Source organism: Sturnira hondurensis, unplaced genomic scaffold (genome assembly GCF_014824575.4).
Source record: "Sturnira hondurensis isolate 20B ecotype Veracruz unplaced genomic scaffold, ASM1482457v3 Scaffold0003038, whole genome shotgun sequence".
NCBI lineage: Eukaryota > Metazoa > Chordata > Mammalia > Chiroptera > Phyllostomidae > Sturnira > Sturnira hondurensis.
In genome coordinates this window covers 16,908-39,127 of record NW_028075669.1, presented here as the reverse complement: position 1 = coordinate 39,127, position 22,220 = coordinate 16,908, and positions in this window count along the sequence as shown.

Genomic DNA, 22,220 nt, shown 5'->3' with positions numbered 1-22,220 from the left:
GCTCCTGCTGTTCAACTATTTAATAATGCACATCCAGTGGTGAAGTGAAGACATTTTTACTTACAAATGGGTATTTGCAAATGTGCTAAGTTAACCTTGAGAGAGAAGTGCCTGTAATCTCTGTTCCTGGTCATTTTTAAAGCTTTGCTTCATGACTTCGTAGCCTTTTAAACATTTGCTGCAGCAAATATGATTAACAAAAGTTTACAAAACAACAGTGCAGTTTATAAATCACTTTAAAAGTTGCTTAACATGAATCTATTGTCAAAGCAACAACAATAAACAACAAAATAAAAGAGTGAATCAATGTGGCATCATAGGCTTATCTTAGATAAACTAATTCCATCATTTCATGCAGTTCTCAGTAATGCTGGGAGTAAAATATTAAGCAACACATTTAAACAGCAGCAAATGTGTCTGTGTTTGTTACTCTAGTTATTTATTGAGTAGCCATTTCACTCTTATACTGTAATAAACTGAAAGGGAAATTAAGGTAATGCTTTCCCCTCCCATATGGCTATTCAACTACCTCTATATACTTGATTTCCCTTTAGTATTTTCTTTCCTCCAAATCTGTACAAAGAAAAGTTTCAGCTCATGTATGTTGTTATAACAACATGATATGGACAGTTTCTGTGAAAGCTGTTTGTTCATTAAAAAATGTTTTCTATTGTCTCATTTTGTGTCTAACCCAGCTTTACCTATACTTTACAATTACCCAAATACTTTCATCTTGTTGCAAGTATTTTGTTGGAAGCTCAATAGAAAGGAAAGCTATTGGGGCATCTATTTTGTTCACATTCCTATTGGTTATGATACTTTTGACCAGAAGATCTTTCAAGGAAATTGACCCGCACTCAGCAAGCTCTTATGTATGTGACAGTGAGGCAGATGTGAACTGATTAATATGATATGTGTTCTGAACACCTAGCCATAAATTGTTTTAAAGATATACCAGGAAAACCTATTTTAAAGGAGTTATATTGAAGCATTTCACCAATAATCTATCCCCAGTTTATTTGTAAATCTGTTCATATATTGGATTTGCTTAAAGCAGAGCACACTACTTAGTCTGTTGGGGGGTTGGCATTGTGAAATGTTTATGAAAGTGAATGACACATTTTTATTTCAATTAAATGGTTTCTCAACAATAGGCTAAAGCTAAAGCGTGGACCTTTTGACAGGAAAATTGGTAACATTGACTGGGACAATGAATGATATTGCCCAAGCTGCCTGTAGCAAGAGAGCTTCAGGAACAACTCATCTTATGTACAGGGCCCATGTTAGTCTCTTGCCACTGATGACTTTATATTAACTCTATTTTACCATTGAAGAAAGAAAATGATATGGGAGTAGGACAATTAAAAAATGAAATGGTAAGAAATTCCACTTGGCCTGGACCTTGCTCTTTGTAACAGGATTTTTGGGTAATTGAGAAAAAATAAGAACTCCTGCCCAACTAGGCCCCAGAGGAAATGCTTGGCTCTGTTAGAAGTTGCCCTTCTAAGCCCAGGGTGCCACACTCTGGCTCTCATGAGATCTAGTACATTCTGGCCAAAGGCACCCTCTTCCCTCCAAGGCAGTTCTTCTGCCCAGAATGCTGGCACAACTTTCTCTGGAGAATTGAACTGAATCACCTAAAAAGATCTTGTTTGCAGTTGTTCCCTAGGCCTTGAGCAAAGCCAAAGCCAACACTTTCTGTTTCCTCACCTCTGAGACCCACCCTGGCAAAATTGAGTTCTCCAGGGCCAAGTAAGCACTTTCATCAGAGGACGACTACTTGGGGGAGCATTATGTCCACAAATGGAGTTAAGCCCTTATGTTTAGGCAGTCTATAGGGATGAGGTCCAGTTGGAGGGAGGGAAGACAGAAGAGAAGGGATGTGGAAATAGATAATCATGACAACCAAAATGGCACCCTTTTTACCTCTCTTTGGACAGAACATCATGTACCCTTTTCCCCTACTGACTGGATTTGATCTTCCATCCTGACTGGGAATGTCACTTACACTCACACCAAGACTGCAGTCATGTCTTTAGGAACTGTGAGTCATGTTCTTACACTCTTAGGCAGCCAAAGGCCTAGCTTTTCTGTTCAAGGAGGTTTTCTCTTACACACCCTGCTGCCTGGGAGACACTTCACCAGCTCTCCAGAAGTTTGGGTTCCATAGGTCTGAGGCAGGCTGCTTTAGGCTTGGCAAGAGGAACCCTTGAGAATGACATCTGGCAGTTCCTCTGGGGGAACACCCTCTCATCTGAACTTTGAAGTCGAGGTAAGTACTAGAAGACCTCTTTTCTACTTTATTTATTTTCTGCACACATGTCAAATATTTTATTCAACTCATTAATTAATGCAGAAACCAGTAAAATGTTAATACAACCTGTTCCAAGAAGAACCCCTTTCCACTTTAAAAATTCCTTCATCTATGGATTTATAGCCAAGGAGAGTTGGTGACCCTCCCATTCAGGTATCTGGCCTTCGACAGGAGAGAAGTTGTTTCATTAAGGGGCTTTAAAAATATTCAGGAAAGATGGAAACATACCAGATAGATGGGATCATTGCATCTATGAACCAAATCTAAAATGTCTTGCTTCTGGCTGTCCGTGTTTGTCAGACAAACAAGATAATGAATGTCTGTTTTGGGGAGGGATATATAGGAATCTTTTGCTGATCTGTCCTTTGAAAAAAAGGCTGAATATGTTTTTATGGCCTGTTGGAGAGGGCCATAATTTGACAAATCGCAATGATAAGAAGAAGCCTGGGATCTAGCAGGTTACCAATAGTTAAGAAACTAGCACTTACTGAGTGCTCACTGTGAGCCAGAGCTTAACAAACCTCAGCTCATATAATCCTTACAATAATCCTATTGGGTAAATATTCTTAACACTATCATTTTACACCTGTGGAAACTGAGACTTAGAGATGTGAAATAATTTCCGTTTTATGATCCTTCCAATGTATTAAGACAAACAAATAAAAACAAACAAAGAAATGTCAAACACAAGGTTAACAAAATTGTGGTAACACTTTCACATATCTAATTACAGAGCAATTTAACACAGTATGGGTGTGCTATTCATAAGATAAATCCAGGACTTGTATTAAAATTAATTTGTAGTGCACTATGTACAATGTGCTCTGCAAATGTCTGCTGTGTGGTCTACAAGCTTTAAGTTGTATGACAAATGTCTCTGTCCAAACTTATCATCAAAACTCTGTGAGTATATGGAAAATAGCCTTGTTGTGAGATAACCTCAAACACAGGTGCCCTTCATGAATGTAAGGTTTTCACCAAATGACTTTCCTAACTGCCCATCCAAGTCTTGCCCTGACAGGAATCTTCTGGCAGCAGAAGGTCCCTCGCAAGTACATTCAGTGCCACTCAGTTTCACAGCTCTGACTCTTACTATAGCTTCTAAAGGGGTAGTGCAAGCTTGAAAGTCCTTCCAGGCCAAAACAACGTTGTCCTGCCTTTTTTGGTTATGTGAGTAGATTAATCTTATTTCATTGTTCTTTTTATCATTGTATCTCAGTGGTTATCACCATTTTTCCGTCACACACAAACATGAAATATTATGTATCTGCTGTCTAGAAATACGCACACACACATAACACACAATTTCGAATACACTTTCCATACAGTTCACAACCTGTTCTAGACCTCCTCTGAATCAATGAAGGTCAGTCATGTACTCTATGTATAAAAACTCTCTATACACTAGCATCCACGATCTTCAATAGGAAATTCTAAGCCATAATTATTTGAGGCTACCAAGATTAACACAAGAGCCCCCTAATGTTTCACTGATTTGGTGGTTATTTAACATATCAGGACAGCATGCTAAATTTGGAACTGATCCAGAGTCCCACTTTTTCCAGTCTGACATGTTTGAGGACTCCCCCACACACATCTCCCCCTGACTCAATCTCCCTGGAATGATGCCTACTGGGTTATAGCCTGGAATCGACCCAGTAACCAAGAAATTGTAAATATTCATTGAATCTCCGTGGGGCCATTCTACATAAACAGAAAATGTGTATGTTTTTCTGCCTTTGAGAATCAGTTAAAAGCCATGTACATGGGCCCATATACTGGGGGGCTCTTAGACTTCCTGACATGCATCCGTGGATCAGCCTGCTTTATTTACTCTCTGGTTTCTGAACATTCACTTCCTGTTTTGTTCCCTGTTTTATTCATCTGGTTGTCTCTGTCCTTGTCCCATCACACTTGAACTCTCCCATCTTGGACCCATAGTTTTGTTTCTTTGAGGTTTCTTTCTCTCTTTCAACTCTTATTTTCTTGATCCTTACATTACACTGTTCTATATTTTTGGTCTCAGCTCCCCTTTTTCCTCAATAGACTCTGAACACCACCTGGCTGTTCTTCCTCTGCCTGGTCCAATAGACAGTTTCCAGTATCTCCTGAAAATAGGCTTTGCCTTATTCTTCTAAAGAGTTTCATTATGGCTTCCCAATATACATTTGCATTTTGATTACATTTTCTATAGATTTCAGCTTTACAAACACAAAAACAAATCAAACCCCACAACTCAGGAAGCCACATTGATCTATATATTATAAAAAAAATCTACTTCTGGCTATCCTTTTATCCTCCATTTGTTTCCATCATTCAAAGCTGCTGCTTTGTGAGGAGTAGCATTATATCTTTCCCCACCCCTCTCTTCCCTTAGTTGTGGAGCTAAAGAATAAAAGATTCTGTTTGGCTAAAAAAGGAAAGAGATCATCAGATTGAGCCCAGAGATTTATATGTGGGAGCCCACAAACAAAACAACTTTGTTTTACTGTTTTCAAACAGAATCTTAGTTAGGTCACTTCTTTTAAAAAAAATTTTATTTTTATTTAATTCTTGTTCAAGAACAGTTTTCTGCCTTATATTCCCAGTCCTGACCCCCACCAGTGCTCCCCACCTCCCTCCCATTTCCGCCCTCCACCTTAGTTATTGTCCATGTGTCCTTTATACTTGTTCATGTGAGTCCATCCCCTTTTCCCCTATGATTCTCTCCCCTCTCCCCTCTGGACCCTGTCAGCCTGTTCCGTATTTGAGTGTCATTGGTCATATTTTGCTTGCTTGTTTGTTTTATTGTTTAGATTCCTGTTAACAGTGATATCATAGTTAGGTCACTTCTACCAATACCATTTATTAAGGGAAAATTAATGACTATCAATTTACAAAACAAGATTTGGGAATTTTCAAAATGAGAGCTAGGTAGATAAACTCTTGAGGTTACACTTTTAATTGACCTAAAACTACATGGCAAAAAGAAAATAGTGTATTCTGATTGTGAAGACATGACCTCTGTACATAGTCTTTTTTAAAATTATTTTCTTGTTGTTCAACTTTTTTTAGATTAGTAGTGGTATATATAATCTTTATAATGGCAGTGGAACCACATTCTAAATAATTTTCTCCAGAGCTTAGCTTGAGGAACATGATAGTCAAATGTTTCTAGATATTGTCACTCATGTGGTCCTTGGAACATGAGTTGATACTTGTACCAGAACCTGCTGCCATTAGATGAACCAATTTGAAGTCTAATATTTCATCTAGAAGAATATCAGATCAGGAGGTTTAACAACTCTAGATGTTTTAATTTCGGTAAGTGCAGCCAGAAGGCATGCTGGGGTTTCAATAGAGGACTGGTAGAGAAGAGGAAGTAGCTGAAATTAAATAACATTGGGGGTGTAGTTAGCCTGGTTTGAACTTAGAAGAGCAGAGTGAATGAAGTAGTAAGCCATCCCAAGTCAGTAGTGCCCAGCAGGGTGACAAACTTGGAGAAATAAACATTTGTCCCTGTTGTGGGCTGAATTGTGTTCCTTGCAAAATTTATATGTAGAAAAGCCCTAACCACTTCTGCCCAAGTACTTTAAAATGTGACTGTATTTGAATATATAGCCTTTAAAGAAGAAATTAACTTTAAATTAGGTCATTAAGGTTAGCCCCAATCCCAAATGACTGGGGTGTCCTTATAAGAGTAAGGGCCACATGAGGGCACAAATGAGAGAGTGACCATCTGCAAGGCAAGGAGATATCTAGAGAAACCAGACCTGCCACACCTTGATCTTGGACTTCTACCTTGAAAAACTGTGAGAAAATAAATTTCTGCTTTTTAAGCCACCAATCTGTGTTATTTTGTTATGGCAGCTTTAGCAAATGAATACAGTTCTTCAGTTTTACGTAGCAGACTCTGAATCCCATTCTAATATTTGGGGAAGTCCCCATTGATGAGTGTTGGTGGGAGACAGAGCCTCTCTAGCAGCAGCAAGGCTGCATGAAGGTGGAGTTCCTGGTTCAACATCAACAGTGTTAGGCGGCAGGCTGCCATGTCTAGTACCTATTGGTGACAAGTGTTGTAGTGTCCTGAGATAACTAGTAATGCAATGTAATGGTCATTTGCGGCTTTCATAGACCTGGGCCAGGCTTGCTAGCTCTCCCAGGGACTCTGTGAGCTACTAAACTAGTAGAGCCACTGACTAGTATGATTCAGGTCTATATCTGTATCCAGAGAGTAACTCAATGGTAAAAGTTACTAGGTATCAGAAGCATTCAAAATTGGATGCCTAAAGGCCTCAGGATTCTCAGTAGTCAGGCAATTTGGAGCAGTACTCTAGCTATCAGAGATGCTAGGAAGAGGAACACCTGAGTGAGGGGTTTTTTTTCTTTCTCTACTTTTTTTCTCCTCCTTCTCCTTCTTCTTTTGTCCTTTCTTTCTGTTCCTCATCCTTGGCCAATGTCCTGGCTAAGCCACTAGGCTCCACAGACATTCTTCAGCCCTAAGTGGGGCCCTTGAGAGTAAGGTACCTCTGTGAACCCTACTCAGTTAGGGGTCTCTTAGGAATTAAAACTGCCTTAGAATTTGTTCCCTGCTACTCTATTCCAGGCCTTTTTTCACTCAGTCATGAAGACTGGAGATAATGATAATACCATATTATTTCTGTGTAAACTTTGATTCTCCATTACTTGGAAACCAAGGCTCATCCCTGGACAGAGTTACAGCTCTGCGATATCTATATCTATATATCTATTAAGGGCAGCAAGTACTTACTGGTGGGAGGTGGGGGGATGGGCCAAGAAGGGCCACTGTGTGTGGCCAGAGGGTTATCTTGAAGCTTAGTTAACATCACAAGCACACTACTATTTACATGGTGTGTAGTAGAGGAGCAGAAATAGTAAACATCTCTAAATATACCCTTTTTCACTTTTTACTTAATATTAAAAATGTAAGTTATCCTTATCAAAGAAGGTTTTTATTACTTTTACCTGAGAGTAACTTTGAGAGACAGATGGGTGTAAGCAGGTCTATGTAGCTCCCTCAAGCTATTCCTTGGTGCACCACTCCTGAGCAGGAGGCATCTAAGTTCAAAATCTTTTATTAGAAGACAGTTGTTCAGATCCAAGTTCAGTTTTTGCTCTTAGGGACCTATGCTAACTCTGCTCACTATTCTCCCAAGTGCAGGATTCAGAGCTTTTGTTGTCTCTCCATTTGGGCTTAGAGTCCAGCTCTTAGCTGATCATGTTTTTAAAAATTAACAGAATTTCAATAAATTCACTTTGATAGTCAGTGTTCTCTCAAAATATGGAGTCCACTTTGGGACTAACAGAATAGCGTGCAGGAAGAGTTTGGGTAATATTCAACTTGAGTCTTCCTGAGGCCACTTTCAGCTCTAGAATCTCTGTGGTTTGTGGTCCAGAATATCCTGCCGCTGTCTGCAGTTCCCATAGACATTCCATCAGAATGGAAAAGATGGTCATCCCTAAAATTCTGTCAGGGGGCATCTTGGCCATACTAATGATTAATCCCCTAGTCTACTAGCCAGGCCTCCCCAGCAGCAAGGAGAAACCCTGATTCAAATCAAGGAGGTTCTACCTGAGGCTCTAACATCACCTGACGGGCAGTCAAAGGGCTTCAGAAGTGACTGTGATAGCTGATCATTTTTTAATGTGATATCAGGCTTGCCAGACTTCTGGCCAACTCTTCCTTTGCTACTCCATATCAACTCTCCAGTCTCCCCCATTCCATTCCAGCCTGTGGAGTCAAGGCATGACAATGAAGCCAGTCCTTTAACAACAGCATCCACAACTAAGGAGCAATTCTTTTCTTTTTAGAAACTCAATAGGATTATTTAATTGCAAATGTCAAAATAACATACAAAACAAAAAAGTCAGGAGACAAATTGAACTTCTCTGAGGTAGAAAGCTTTCAAACATTCTCCAGTGTGAAAAAGCACATTACACTTAATATACCCAACCCCTGATTGAATAGTTATTTAACTTTGTTTTAACTTTTTATTAGGGTAAAAAAATAAAGGTCAGTAAAGCAAAGGTTTCTATAGCAACTTGGCAGCCACACCTCTTGTAACCTATGAAATCATTAAATTCTGAAGTGCAACTGGGTCAGAGAAGAGCCTTATGGGAATTGGCTGACCAACAGTTATATAACTGGAATAAGTGAAGGTTATAGCCCACTCATCAAGGAGGATACAAGCAAGTATTACAAATGTCTGAAACTACCTCATACTGTCCTTTGTTAGGATGGCCTTCAACAGGTGTGGGGGAGTGGAAGTTGGGAGTATCTATGTTGTGTATATGCCTTCAAGGATGGGGGGGGGGGGGGCGTGCCCTAAGGAATGGAAGGACAAAACCTGAGAAAGCAGAAAACCTAAAGCTGAGGTTTTAAAAGCTTAGTGCTACTCAGACTGGGTTATCCCTGCTGGTCTTCTACCCTGGCAAAAGTGGATAGGCCCCCTTTTTGGGGGTGGGGGGAGGATGGGGCAGATGAGCACAAACCAGCTGTATTTGAGAGTAAAGTGATGTGTGGGTAAAAAAACACAGGAAGACCCAGGATGGGCATACTGGCAGGTACCAACCTCCCCCAAAAAACCTAGGCCTGAGAATCTAAAGGCTTACCAAGGTTATAAAAGACTAAACTATCCCCTAGATACATCCCTTGCAGTCTCCACTTTCCCTCATACCACAACTTATGATAACAGCCATAAATTCTTATCTAAGCCTCCAAAGCATCATGGAAAAAAATTGATTAATACAGGGACTGCTGGAAAAAAACCATCATTAGTTTCTTTCATCCTGGTGCCACCTCTGGAAAGCAGGTGTAAATAGACTAATCACCATACTTTTGTTTAATGTGGAGAATTGCAGAGCATTATATATGGCAGCTATTTTATTTTGCACCTGCTCATGAGAACAGGCTTTGGCATAGAGAAATTTGTTTCCAGTCTGGGTCATACAATGAAGGAAAGAAAGAGAGAGAGATGCATTCTATTTCCTCAGCATCCTATGGAAGGAAAGCCTGTTGCTTCGTTGACATCAGTACCATCAGAGGGGCCAGAGTCCCCATTCTCACCAACCACACAAATGCTGGGATGTTGTCCAATTCCCGGACCCTAGGAATTCCTTATTTGTCAACCTCCCTTGTGACTCAGAAGCCACCTCTCCCTTCCAATCCCCCAAACAACATGCTCAGTCACCTTATTTGTTGTCTTTGATCACATTTACCCGAGAGAAGGTAGGAGTGGAAGACTGAAGAATGTTTAACTTTGAGGGAGTGGTGGTGAGAAAGGTCAGTTTGGGATAACAACCAGAGCTACAGCACTCGGATGCTGGCTGTAGTACAAGTCCAGAGTCATTCCCAACTTGCTGAGTGACCTTCAGTCGTCTATGAGTCACAGCTGCAGCTGAATCATAGACAGACAAAGAGAGACTTGTGTTTTCTGCTCGCAAGCTTTCTTCCTTATCCCCTCCCCATATTATTCCTAGTAACTTGAGGAAGGGACTGTGCCTTCTATTATCATTATGTCAAATGTCATACTGTCTTTGGAGTCATATAGATCTGTCATTTACTTCCTATAAATGACTTCCTCTTCTGAAGCTTAAGTTCTCTATCTACAATGTGGGGAGAAAATAGAACCTCACAGCATTCCTCAGGAATATTATAAAGTATAAACATCATAAATCATGTAAAGAATTTGTCAGTGTCCCTGTCACACACTAAGTACTCAGTGAGTATGAATCATTATTAAGTCATTTCCCCCAAATTATTTTGGAATAATTTGTTAAAATTCATCTATTATGAGCTTGGTTAGTGGGAATCATTTCCTTAAAACCTCATCCACAATCAATGATCCAATCTAATTTCTTCATCAAAAGACACATACCCCACAAAGGTAGGCATGAAAAAGCACACGGGCTTCCCCCTGAACATCCTATGTACACAGTAAGGACAGGATTATGCATTAACTGCCTTCTTTTTGTTAGACTTCTGCTATGGGTGGAGGTGTCTCGGGTTCTCCATGTTTATACTAATGGGAATGATTTGCCCAACCCATATAGAAAAACAATGCTGTTCCTAAGTGTAGGTAGAACCTGTCTTTTGGCTACTTCGGAACTTCTTGGGTTCCCTGCATATTTGATTTCCTTTGCAGCTAGGTGTCCCTTGGGCACCCTGGCATCATACTCAAACAATGGAACTGACCATCTCTCAAATCAAAGGCTATTTTTGCTAGTTTCTTTCTCTAAAAACAGTACATTCATCAATATTTCCTACTAAAGTTATTTTTTAATTTTTAATTTTCTCCAGAGGAAGGGAAGTCTGTAAGTGAGATTTTATGGAGTGTTGCTAAGTCTTTTCCAACAGGTTCAGACAGTCAATTGCATGGCTAGGTGTGCTTTCAGTAGCCCCCAAAATTGATAAGGACCAATTTGCCATAGCCTCTCAATCTCAGAATATACTCATAAAAAATTGACAAGCTTCCAGGCTCCAGGGACAGCTTTTTTTACTCAGAAACATTGTTTTGGTAATGGTTCATACACACAAAGCCAAAGGCAAGATCAGTGAGGATGTTTTCATTGTTTCACACATAGCCATTGGAGAACCATTGTGTAGGTGCTTCTGAAGTATCCCTATGTGTTCCAAATGCAAAAGAGTAGAGGCACATAAATATAAATGATAAAGTGTGGCCTCAGTGGCCTATTTTGTCATGCCAATGATGCATTTCATGGGCTGCGCCAATCTTCTCCAACTCATTATTGCAGGGCTCCTGCTGTAATCTACCCTTCACAACAGACTACTGCCATGAGCAAAGACATGCTACTGCACTGATGAGGGGCCTATACAATTTTTCCTCTGATAACTGCATGGATACTTTTTAATCCAGTAATTTACACATTTCAGTTTTCTTCATCTTTGGAGGCAGAAATAGTGGACTTTTCTGTAATAGGGAAGTTACTAAATTGTTGCGGAATGATATTTAAAATTGGACAAGACTTTAGAAAACATCTACTCCGATGTCCTCATTTTTTACAAGGGAATAAACTAAAGTCCAGAGAGATTTTGTCACCTACTCAAAGCCATTATGGGTATTTTGTTGCAGAATCAGGGGTGGAATGCAGGGCTGGACATCCAGTTCAGTGCCTTTCCAGGACAGTATGCTACTTCCCATTGTAATGGCATTTGTTCTACCTTAAATAAAACAGATAATACTTATTGACTACTCCCTATGTGCCAGGAATTGTGCTAAGCACTTAAGTGCATTATTGTATTTAATCCACAAAACAATACTAAGAAGTAGAGACTTATATTTTCCCCATTTTATAGACAAAAAAAGATGGAGGCTTACAGAGGTCAAGTAACTGAGCCAAGGTTACACATGATACCATACAACTCATTTAATATTTAATTTACTAAGCTAACCAACTCAATCCAACTACAAGAGTACTCAGACTACAGGGGATATTTACATTGGCCTGAATCTATCATAAGGTAGAATGTCAGAATTATATTTACATTTGTTTATTTTTATTCTGAGAAGACAATTCTCTGTATAAACACTTACCCCCTTATGAATGCTCTCACTGGCATTCACCATTATGTTTAGGAATGGTAATATGATGAACCTTTGCAAATGTGCACAAGTTAGAATTAAAATGGGGAAGATAGAGACTGGTGGTTTCCAGGGGCTGGAGTTGGGACTGGGGGAAATGAGAAGTTACTAATCAGTGAAAATAAGGCTTTGGTTAAGCAATATGAACATACTCTAGAGATGTACTATACAACATTGCACTTAGAATTAACAATAATATATTATGCACTTAAAAATATGTTAAGAAGGCCCTGGCAGGTATGGCTCAGTGGATTAGGTGCCAGCATGTGACCAAAAGGTCACCAGTTCAATGCCCAGTCAGGGCATATGCCAGAGTTGTGAGCCAGGTCCCCCACTGGGAGCATGTGAGAGGCAACCAAACATTGATGTTCCTCTCCCTCTCTTTCTCTCTCCCTTCCCCCTCTCTAAAAATAAATAAATAAAATCTTTTAAAAAATTGTTAAGAAGGTAGAGCTCATGTTATGCATTTTTACCACAGTAAAAGATTTAAATTTAAATAAAATTTAAAAGAATGATGTTAACAATGATGCTAGAAAGAAAAAGTTTCACTTTTTTTCCACTGAAGATATGTCATTAGTATAACTAGAGAAAATTATATTGTGGTCAGAAACACACTTTAAATATCATACGGGGATAGACTTCTGGTCAAGATAGAGGCATAGGTAGACATGCTTTTCCTCCTCACACAACCACAGAGAGAATCACAACTAAACCTCAAAACAATAACACCCAGAACTGTCAGAAAATTAAATGGTATGGAAGTTCAAAAATCAAGCATTTAAAGAAGCCACATTCATCCAGATGGGTAGGATGGGCGGAGACGTGGAGACTGGCGGAGAGACTAGGAGATATGGTGTGGCATAAAGAGGTGGCACCACCAATGGAATGGGTGGTCCCACATTCATGTGTGATGGATAAAAATCAGGAGGGATACTTTTGGAGTGATCGATCCCAGCCCCAGGCCAGACCGGAGTTCCAATGCCAGGAAGATAAATCCCCATAACTGCTGGCTATAAAAAACACTGAGGGTTGGGGTAATGGGAATAAATTGCCAGATTTTCATGAGACTGCGCTTAAAGGGCCTTCACAGTTTTAGAATGTACGCAAAACTACTCTCTCTGGGATTCAGCACTAGGGCAACAGCTGGAAGGGTGCCAGTTGCATAAGGGCAGTGGGTGAAGTGGATGGAAAGGGGGTGAGTTCCGGGCAAACCTCCAGAAGCCAGACAACAGCACTGTCCCCTCTCCAAGCCCTCCCCCACACAGAGCCACAAAGCAGTGAAGTGGGTTGTCCTGCCCTGGTGATTACCTAAGACTCTGCCCCACATAATTTACAGGTGCTTTTTCTACAATAGGCCATGCTACTAAGACAGGGAGTCAAAGCAACTCTACCTAATACACAGAAACAAACACAGGGAGGCTGCCAAAATGAGGAAAGAAAGAAGTATGGCCTAAATGAAAGAACAAAACTAAACTTCAGAATGAGAATTAAACAAAATGAAGATAGCCAACCTGTCAGATGCACCGTTCAAAACACTGGTGATCAGGATGCTCAGAGAACTCACTGAGTATGGCAACAACATAAAGGGAGGAATGAAGGTTAGACTAAGTGAAATAAATAAACATCTACAGGGAATCAAAAGTGAAGGGGAGGAAGCAAGGATTCAAATCAACAATTTGGAAAGTAAGGAAGAAATAAGCATTCAACCAGAATAGCAGGAAGAAACAAGAATATTAAAAAACTGAGGATAGATTAAAACACTGAAATATCTCTAAATGTAGCAACATCTGAATCATAACGGTGTCAAAAGGAGAAGAGGAAGAGCAAGAAATTGAAAACTTATTTGGAAAAATAATAAAAGAAAACTTCACTAATTTGGCAAAGGAAATAGACATACAAGTCCAGGAAGCACAGAGTCCCAAACAAGTTGGACCCAAAAGAGGACCACACCGAGACACATCATAATTAAAATGCCAAAGGTTAAAGATAAACAGATAATCTTAAAAGCAGCAAGAGAAAAGCAGAGAGTTACCTACAATAGAGTTCCCATAATTAGCTGATTTCTCAAAAGACAATTTGCAGGCAAGAAGGGACTGGCAAGGAGTATTCAAGGTGTTGAAAAGCAAGGAGCTACAACCTAGATTACTCTACCCAGCAAAGCTATCATTTAGAATGGAAGGGCACATAAAGTGCTCCCCAGACAAGGTAAAGCTAAAGGAGTTCAACATCACCAAGCCATTATTACATGAAACGTTAAAGGGACTTATTTAAGAAAAAGAGGATCAAAACTATGAACATTAAAAAGGCAACAAATTCACAACCATCAACAACTGAATCTAAAAAGACAAACTAAGAAAACAACCAGAACAGGAACAGAGTCATACATATGGAGATCATTTGGAGGTTTATCAGCATGGAGGGGGAAGGGGGAGAATGGGGAAAAGGTGCAGGGATTAAGAAGCATAATTGGTGGGTACAAAATAGACGGGGGGAGGTTAAGAATAGTATAGGCAATGGAGAAGCCAAAGAACTTATACACATGACCCATGAACTGAGGGGGAATTGCTGGAGAGAGGGGGGTTACCGGGTGGAGGGGGGAAAAAGGGGAAAAATTGGGACAACTCTAATGGCATAATCAACAAAATATATTTAAAAATAAAAAATACACTGTGTGAATATAGGTATACATATAACTTTTTTTAAAAAGATTTTATTTATTTATCTTTAGAGGGGAAGGGAAGGAGACAGGGAGAGAAATATCAACGTATGGTTGCCTCTCATGGGTCGGTCCCCTGCTGGGAACAGGCCTGCAACCCAGGCATGTGCCCTGACTGGGAATTGAACCGCAATCATCTGGTTCACAGGCCTGCGCTCAATCCACTGAGCTACACCAGCCAGGGCACATATAACTCTTTAAATTAGTGTTTTCATTTTGGGGGGCGGATACTCAAATGTGGAATTGCTAGGTTATATGGTAGATGTATTTTTAGTTTTTTCTGAGCAACATCTATACTGCTTTCCATATTGATTGCACCAGTTTACAGTACAAACACAAATGCACAACACTTTTCTCCACATCCTCACCAATATTTATTATTTGTTGATTTATTGATTATAGGCATTCAGACAGATGTGAGGTGGTATGTCACCATAGCTTTGATTTGCACTCTTCTGATGATTAGTGACATTGAACATTTTTGCATGTCTGTTGGCCATATACAATAGCCAACACACGGAAGTGACCAAGGTGTTCATTGATAGGTGAATTAATAAAGAAGAAGCTACATATATAGAGAGAGAGAATGGAATATTACACAGAATTTAAAAAGAATGAAATCTTCCTATTTGAGACAACATGGGTGGATCTATGGGTATTATGCTAAGTGAAATAAGCCAGGTGATGAATGCCATGTGATCTTACTTTATAAGAGGAATCTTATGAACAAAATAAACTAGTGGGCAAAGTGGAACTACAGGCATGGAAACATGGAACAGACTGACAGTGACCAGTGAGGAGGGTGGGGTATAATGATGGAAAGAACAATACAGGACTAGTCAAAGAACATGTATGAATGACCCATGGACATGGACAACAGTGTGGGGATTGACTGTGGAAGTGGGGGGTGGGATGGACGAAGTAGGGCAAAGGGGGAAAATGGGAACAACTGTAATAGAACAATAAAAAAATTATATGTACACCTGAAACCAATATAACTAATATAATATTGTATACCAACTATAGTTAAATTAAAAAATTACACTGTATGGAATCCTGTGTATAACATGTTAAAAAATGAAACCACAGAGAAATGCTTGGGTACAACATATATAAAATGTTATATATATAGACTTCCGGCCAAGATGGAGGTGTAGGTAGACACACTGTGCCTCCTTGCACAACCAAAATTAAGAACAACATAAATTTAGAAACAAAAAAAACAACCAAAACTGACAGAAAATTGAACTGTATGGAAGTCCAACAACCATTCATCCAGACTGGTACAAGGGACGAAGTAGGTGGCCAGCGGAGAAGGGTTGAGGCAGGAAAAATCAATGACTGGCAGACCGGGTGCACAGGAGGCGATTGGCAGACCCCGGGCATAGGGAGGCAATGAGCAGACCCAGTGAGGCACACAAGGTGGCCTCAGGCAAAAACGGGCAGTGAGACAGATCGTGCAACCCAGGGCCCCAGTGCCAGGAAATAAAGCCTAAAAGCTCCAATTGAAAACACTTGTGGGGGGTTGAGGTGCTGGGAGAGACTCCCAGCCTCATAGGAGAGTTCATTAGAGAGACCCAGAGGGTCCTAGAACGTACACAAGCCCGCTTACCCACTGAGAACCAGCACCAGAAGGGCCCAGTTTGCTTGTGGGAAGCAGCAGAAGGGACTGAAATCTGAGAGAGAGTGGAGTAAGCACCATTGTTTTCTCTCTAACTCTGCCCCCACATACAGAGTCACAACCAGGCAACTGGGTTGCCCCACCCCGGTGAACACCTAAGGCTCTGCCCCTCATACGTAACAGGCACAAACAGACCAAAAATTATGGCTTAAACAGAAGAACAAATCAAAGCCCCAGAGCCAATACTTCTAAGTGACCAAGAGACAGTCAACCTATCAGATGCACAGTTCAAAATACTGATGATCAGGATACTCACAGAACTGGTTGATTTTGGTCGCAAATTAGATGAAAAAATGAAGGTTACACTAAGTGAAATGAAGGGAAATGCACAGGGAACCAATAGTGATGGAAAGGAAACTGGGACTCAAATCAATTGAGTGGACTAGAAGGAAGAAAGAAACAACCAAACAGAAAAGAAGGAAGAAACAAGAATTCAGAAAAATGAGGAGAGGCTTAGGAACCCCCAAGACATCTTTAAACGTTCCAACATCTGCATTAGAGGGGTACCAGAAGGGGAAGAGGAAGAGCAACAAGTGGAAAACTTATTTGACCAAATAATAAAGGAGAATTTCCCGACTCTGGCGAAGAAAAGAGACTTCCAGGAAGTCAAGGAAGCTCAGAGAGTCCCAAAGCAGGTGGACCCAAGGAGGAACACACCAAGGCACATCATCATTACACTAGCCAAGATTAAAATGAAGGAGAGAATCCTAGAAGCAGCAAGAGATACAGGGACAGTCACCTACAAAGGAGTTCCCATCAGACTCTCACCTGATTTCTCAAAAGAGGCCTTACAGGCCAGAAGGGGCTGGAAAGAAGTATTCCAAGTCGAAATCCAAAGACCTACATTTGGAAAAATCCAAGGAAGCTGCATCCAGCAAAGCTTTCATTTAGAATGGAAGGGCAGATGAAGCGCTTCTCAGATAAGGTCAAGTTCAAGGAGTTCATCATCACCAAGCCCTTATTATGTGAAATGTTAAAGGGATTTATCTAAGAAAAAGAAGATAAAAAATAGGAACAGTGAAAGGACAGCAAACTCACAGTTATTAACAACCACACCTAAAACAAAAGCAAACAACTAGAACAGGAACAGAACCACAGAAATGGAGATCACATGGAGGGTTAGCAACAGGGGAGTTGGAGGAGGAGAAGGGGGAAAAGGTACAGAGGATAAGTAGCATAGATGGTAGGTAGAAAATAGACAGGGGGAGGGCAAGAGTAGTGTGAGAAATGTAGATGCTTAAGAACTTATGACACATGGACATGAACTAAAGGGGGAAAATGTGGGTGGAAGGTGGTGTGCACAGTGGAGGGGAATGAAGGGGGGAGTGGGACAACTGTAATAGCATAATCAATAAAACATATTTTAAAATGTTAAAAATATTATATATATAAATAAGTATATGACTACATATCTATCACAATGGCTAAAATAAAATGTAGTGACAACAAAAAATGCTGGTGAGGATGAATATCAGTCACTTGTGACAGGTAGGGGTTTGCAAATGTTGGTGATACAGAAATTCTCCCTGGAAACCCTTCAAATCAGAAGTTTCTGACATTTACATTTTTATAATTCTGATTTTTCCAAATGTAGAAAAATTTAAATTTGATGGAATGTGCAGATAGCTCACTCGGGAACACTTCCCAGGAGACCTGAAATTTTATAAAAAGTAAACACTACTAGCACTTTTTTGGACATCCTGTGTTGACTCCAGTGGTACTAGAGGAATGACATGGACACTGGCCCGAAGTGTCCGCAGCGTTATGGATGAGATATGAGACAAATTCACACAGACTACTGAGTCCTGTGGAGGAAAAGGGACAGTGTGGATTCTTTCTCAAGTGGAAAGCAAGGCTCGGAGTGCCTTGGCCACTCTCTCAAGAGGAGAGTGCCTGGACCCTTGCCTTGACAAGCTTTTATTGGATTCAATTTGCATAGGAATACTGGGTGTATATGTAAAGCTCATCAATCATTATCAGGCAGAAATGATTAAGCAATAGATAACATCCAAAGAACTCTGAGGGCCTATTTTGAGTCAGGGTCAGATAGCCAAAGGGCCATAAAACTTTGACGAACAAACTCACTTCCTGCTTGGAACTTATGATTTAAATTAAGGGTATTAGCAAAGTAGGTTTCATAGGATTTAATGCATTCGTTCTTTAGGCCTGATCACTCTAGGGAACCCACTCCTTCCAGCACAGGGCTGCACCCACCTCTAGCATTGTTTCAGGCTTAAGGCATTGTTTCAGGCTTAAGTCAGGCAGGGAAAGTAAGGCAGCCAAGATATTAGGAGACTTTTTGCAGACAGAATGAGGACTCAGGCTACGTCAAAGCTGAGGGACGAGGGTCCATCACCCCCTTTTTCTGTAGTCCCCAAGTCCTTCCCTGGGGCCCCTCCGTGATCATGCCTGTCTTAGGTTATCCCTCCCTTGAGGAATCTTACCCATCATTGGCTAATGGATCAAGCATTGGGAGCCAGGCAGGGTGAAATAAAAGGAGCAGAGGTGGTGCCCCTGCACAGGAGGTAAGCTTTGTCTCCTTAGTGGCTTATAGTGCCAAGGTCACTCATTAGCCTTAGCCATGGGAGGGTTACAGCTCATGAAACCAGGCAGGGCAGTTCCTAACTGAGGGACATTGCAAAATCCCCTCAAAATTAATTAATGATCACAATTTACTTTATAGTAAAGACAAATTAAAGCATGAACCCCCTCTCAAAAAAAAAAACCCTTTGATTGAAATTGCATTTTACTCTTTCTTCTTCCTCCACAAAGCTTCCCTAGGTTCATGGTGAGCTCTTGCTGTGAAATTTCTCTGCATTTATGGTACAAGTTCATGTGACGTTCAAAGAACCATGTAATTTAGCACATTCTTCTGTGTCCATGGTCTTGTTCTGTTTGTAATGATTTGCTGTCTCTTAGTCGGGTTGTACACTCCTTGAATAAGATTAGTGTCAGATACTTTAGTTATACCACCTCTTCTACCTCCTCAGTGGGCGAGCACAGTTTGGAATCAAATGATTATTCAAAAACAGCAATTGAGAACTGGCTGCAAAATGTCATAAACCTAAAGTCTGTGTCCCTATGAAGCATTTAAAAAATAGTTACAAGAGGGCTACTGCATGAGCATTGATTGTAATTTTCTCCTGATACTAAATTATGTCAGACTCTGTATTTAACCAGACTGAAGTTTGGGCCCATCTTCCCTGGGCTCTTAGTTAGAGATTACAGAAAAATACGAGCTTTGGAGGAATGTTTTATTGGGAAGTGGAAAGACATTGTCCAGGTGTTGGTTGTAGAAGCAGCAGCAGAGAGAAGTCAAGTTATCTCTGTAACTGGAGTATGATCAGGAAAAAAGGAGAGTACTATGCACAGTGAATTGTAAAATTGTAATATGTTGCTGAAAGAAGTCTTTTTTGTGTCCCTACAGCACCCTGTCATTGCCTCTACCATTTTATTTGTATGAGGTAGGGCTGTTTTTGTGTCAGACATTTCTAGAATTATTTCTGGGAATTCTTAAAATGAAGCTCAGTGGCAGGTCTGATTCTGTAGGCCTCAATTATTATAGTGATAATGTCAATGTCCTCTAGCCAAAGACTACCAGGAACACACATGTAGTGGTGAAGCAGGTTTTATCACTTGTTGTAGTGAGGGAAAACAAACACAATGGAGAACTATGAAGTTCCTAAAGGTTGTTAATAAGTTCTATATAGAAATTGAGCTTTGGTTAGGTGACTAGGGGAGGATCAAAGGAAGCTTCACTCTAGGATGGGTGGTATCAGACAGCAGAGCAATTCTGTGATTGAAAATTTCAATAAATTTTATGTGGGTGGGAGACAGAAGCTGTAATTGGTAATGAATCAGTAGTCATATTAGCCTGAAAAGAGAGAGACAATTGGTCATTTCTGTGGTTTGGACAACATTTGTATTTGATCTGGGTTCAAACATTATGGGCTAATCTTGTTATCTTGCTGTATTAGTCAGAGTTGATTTTTCTGATGTTAATGCCCTGTGAAATTGTTTACATTCAAGAGAACATCAAGCCCTAGTTTGGTGTTACTGTTAGTGCCAGGCCAGCTCCTAGCAACACCAAGGCTTAGCTTATAGTCCTAGGATAGCTCCTGGATGTTAGAAAATAATGTTCTCTTTATGAGTTTAGTGTTTTACCAGAGGTCATGTACAAGGGGCTTCTGCATTTCAAATAGGCTTGACCTCTTCCATGCCACAGGCATTTCTCTTGCCTGTTCTGCATTACTCTATCCCCGCCTACTCAGCCCCTGGCATATTTCTGGGGCCTACTCCAAATCCTAGATCTTCCATGAAATAATTTCTGACCACTCCGCCCCAAAGGATTTTCCTGCTTCTCTGGTCTTGGTGCCTTTATTGTTTGCTCTAGTTCTTTGGCACTCTCATGTTGTGTCAAGATGGTCTTTCTCATTCTCATATCCTAGGGCTGAACACTACATGCAGTCTATGGATGGAGTGATAACTGGTGACGTGTACTGTTAATTGCCTTTTACTGTATGAGTCTTTTCTCTCCAACTTAACTCTAAGCTACTTAAGGACAAAAAGTATGTGCTGAGACATCAAATGTTATTTATGTCCAAGGCTTTGTTCTAAGTTTTTATATGTATTAACCCATTTAATACTCATGATAAGCCTCTGAAGTGATATTATTATCTATCTCCATATTTCAGATGAAAACAGAACACCTCTTCCTAGCCTTTTCTGCTAACTATTCCACCCCTTCCCCATCCAGTTCTCTCACAAGCTAGTTATGATGCATAGCAAAAGGCAAAGGAGAAGTGCATGTTGATTTTCTCCCCAAATACTATTCAGGTGTAATTCACTTTACATAATGCACATGCTTAAAAAAGAAGCATTAATGAAATGGTGCTTGCTTAAACAGAGCAGCTACCAGTAGTAAGTAGATCAGAATAGCATTGTTGTGAAGGTCTGCCAAGTTACAGCAATACAATTAAGCATATAGTATCTCTTTAGACTCTCACAACAATGCTAACTTTATCCTCATTTTACACGTAATGAAATCAAGGCACAGAGTGTTTCTTAGAAGAAAAAGAGGAGTACAGAATAAAGAGGTAAAAGAAAAGAGAAAGAAAAGTGGAAATGTCCAATGACATTTTCACAGAAATAAAACAAACAATTACCCTGGCTGGTGTGACTCAGTGGATTGAACATTGTCCTGAAAACCAAAGGGTTGCAGGGTCGATTCCCAGTCAGATCACGTGCCTGGGTTGAGGGCCAGGTCCCCAGTAGGGGGCGTGCAAGAGACAACCACACATTGATGTATTTCTCACTTGCTTTCTCCCTCCCTTCCCCTCTCTCTAAAAACAAATAAATAAAATCTTTTTTAAAATGCTAAAAATTGCATGGCACCACAAAAGACTCTGAATAGTCAAAGCAATCCTGAGAAAGAAGAAAGCTGGAGGAATCAAATTTCTTGATCTCAAACTACATTACAGAGTGAAAGTAACCAAAATAGTATGGTACCAGCAAAAAACAGACACAAGGATAACACTGGTGAGGTGGTTCAGTTGGCTGGAATGTCGTCCTGTACACCATAAGGCTGTAGATTTGATTCCTGGTCAGGGCACATACCTAAGTTGTGGGTTCAGTCCCTAGTTGGGATGCATATGGGAGGCAACAAATTGATGTTTCTCTCTGTCTCTCTCCATTCCTGTCTCTAAAAAATCAATTAATATATTCTCTGATGAGGATTTTAAAAAACCACATGGATTAATGGAACAAAACAGAGAGCCCAGAAATAAACCTTCTAATATATGGTTAACTAATTTTTTGAATAGGAGCTAAAATTACTCAATAAAGAAAGGATAATCTCTTCAATAAAAGATTTGGGGGGAAAGTGGATATTTACATGCAAAGGAATGA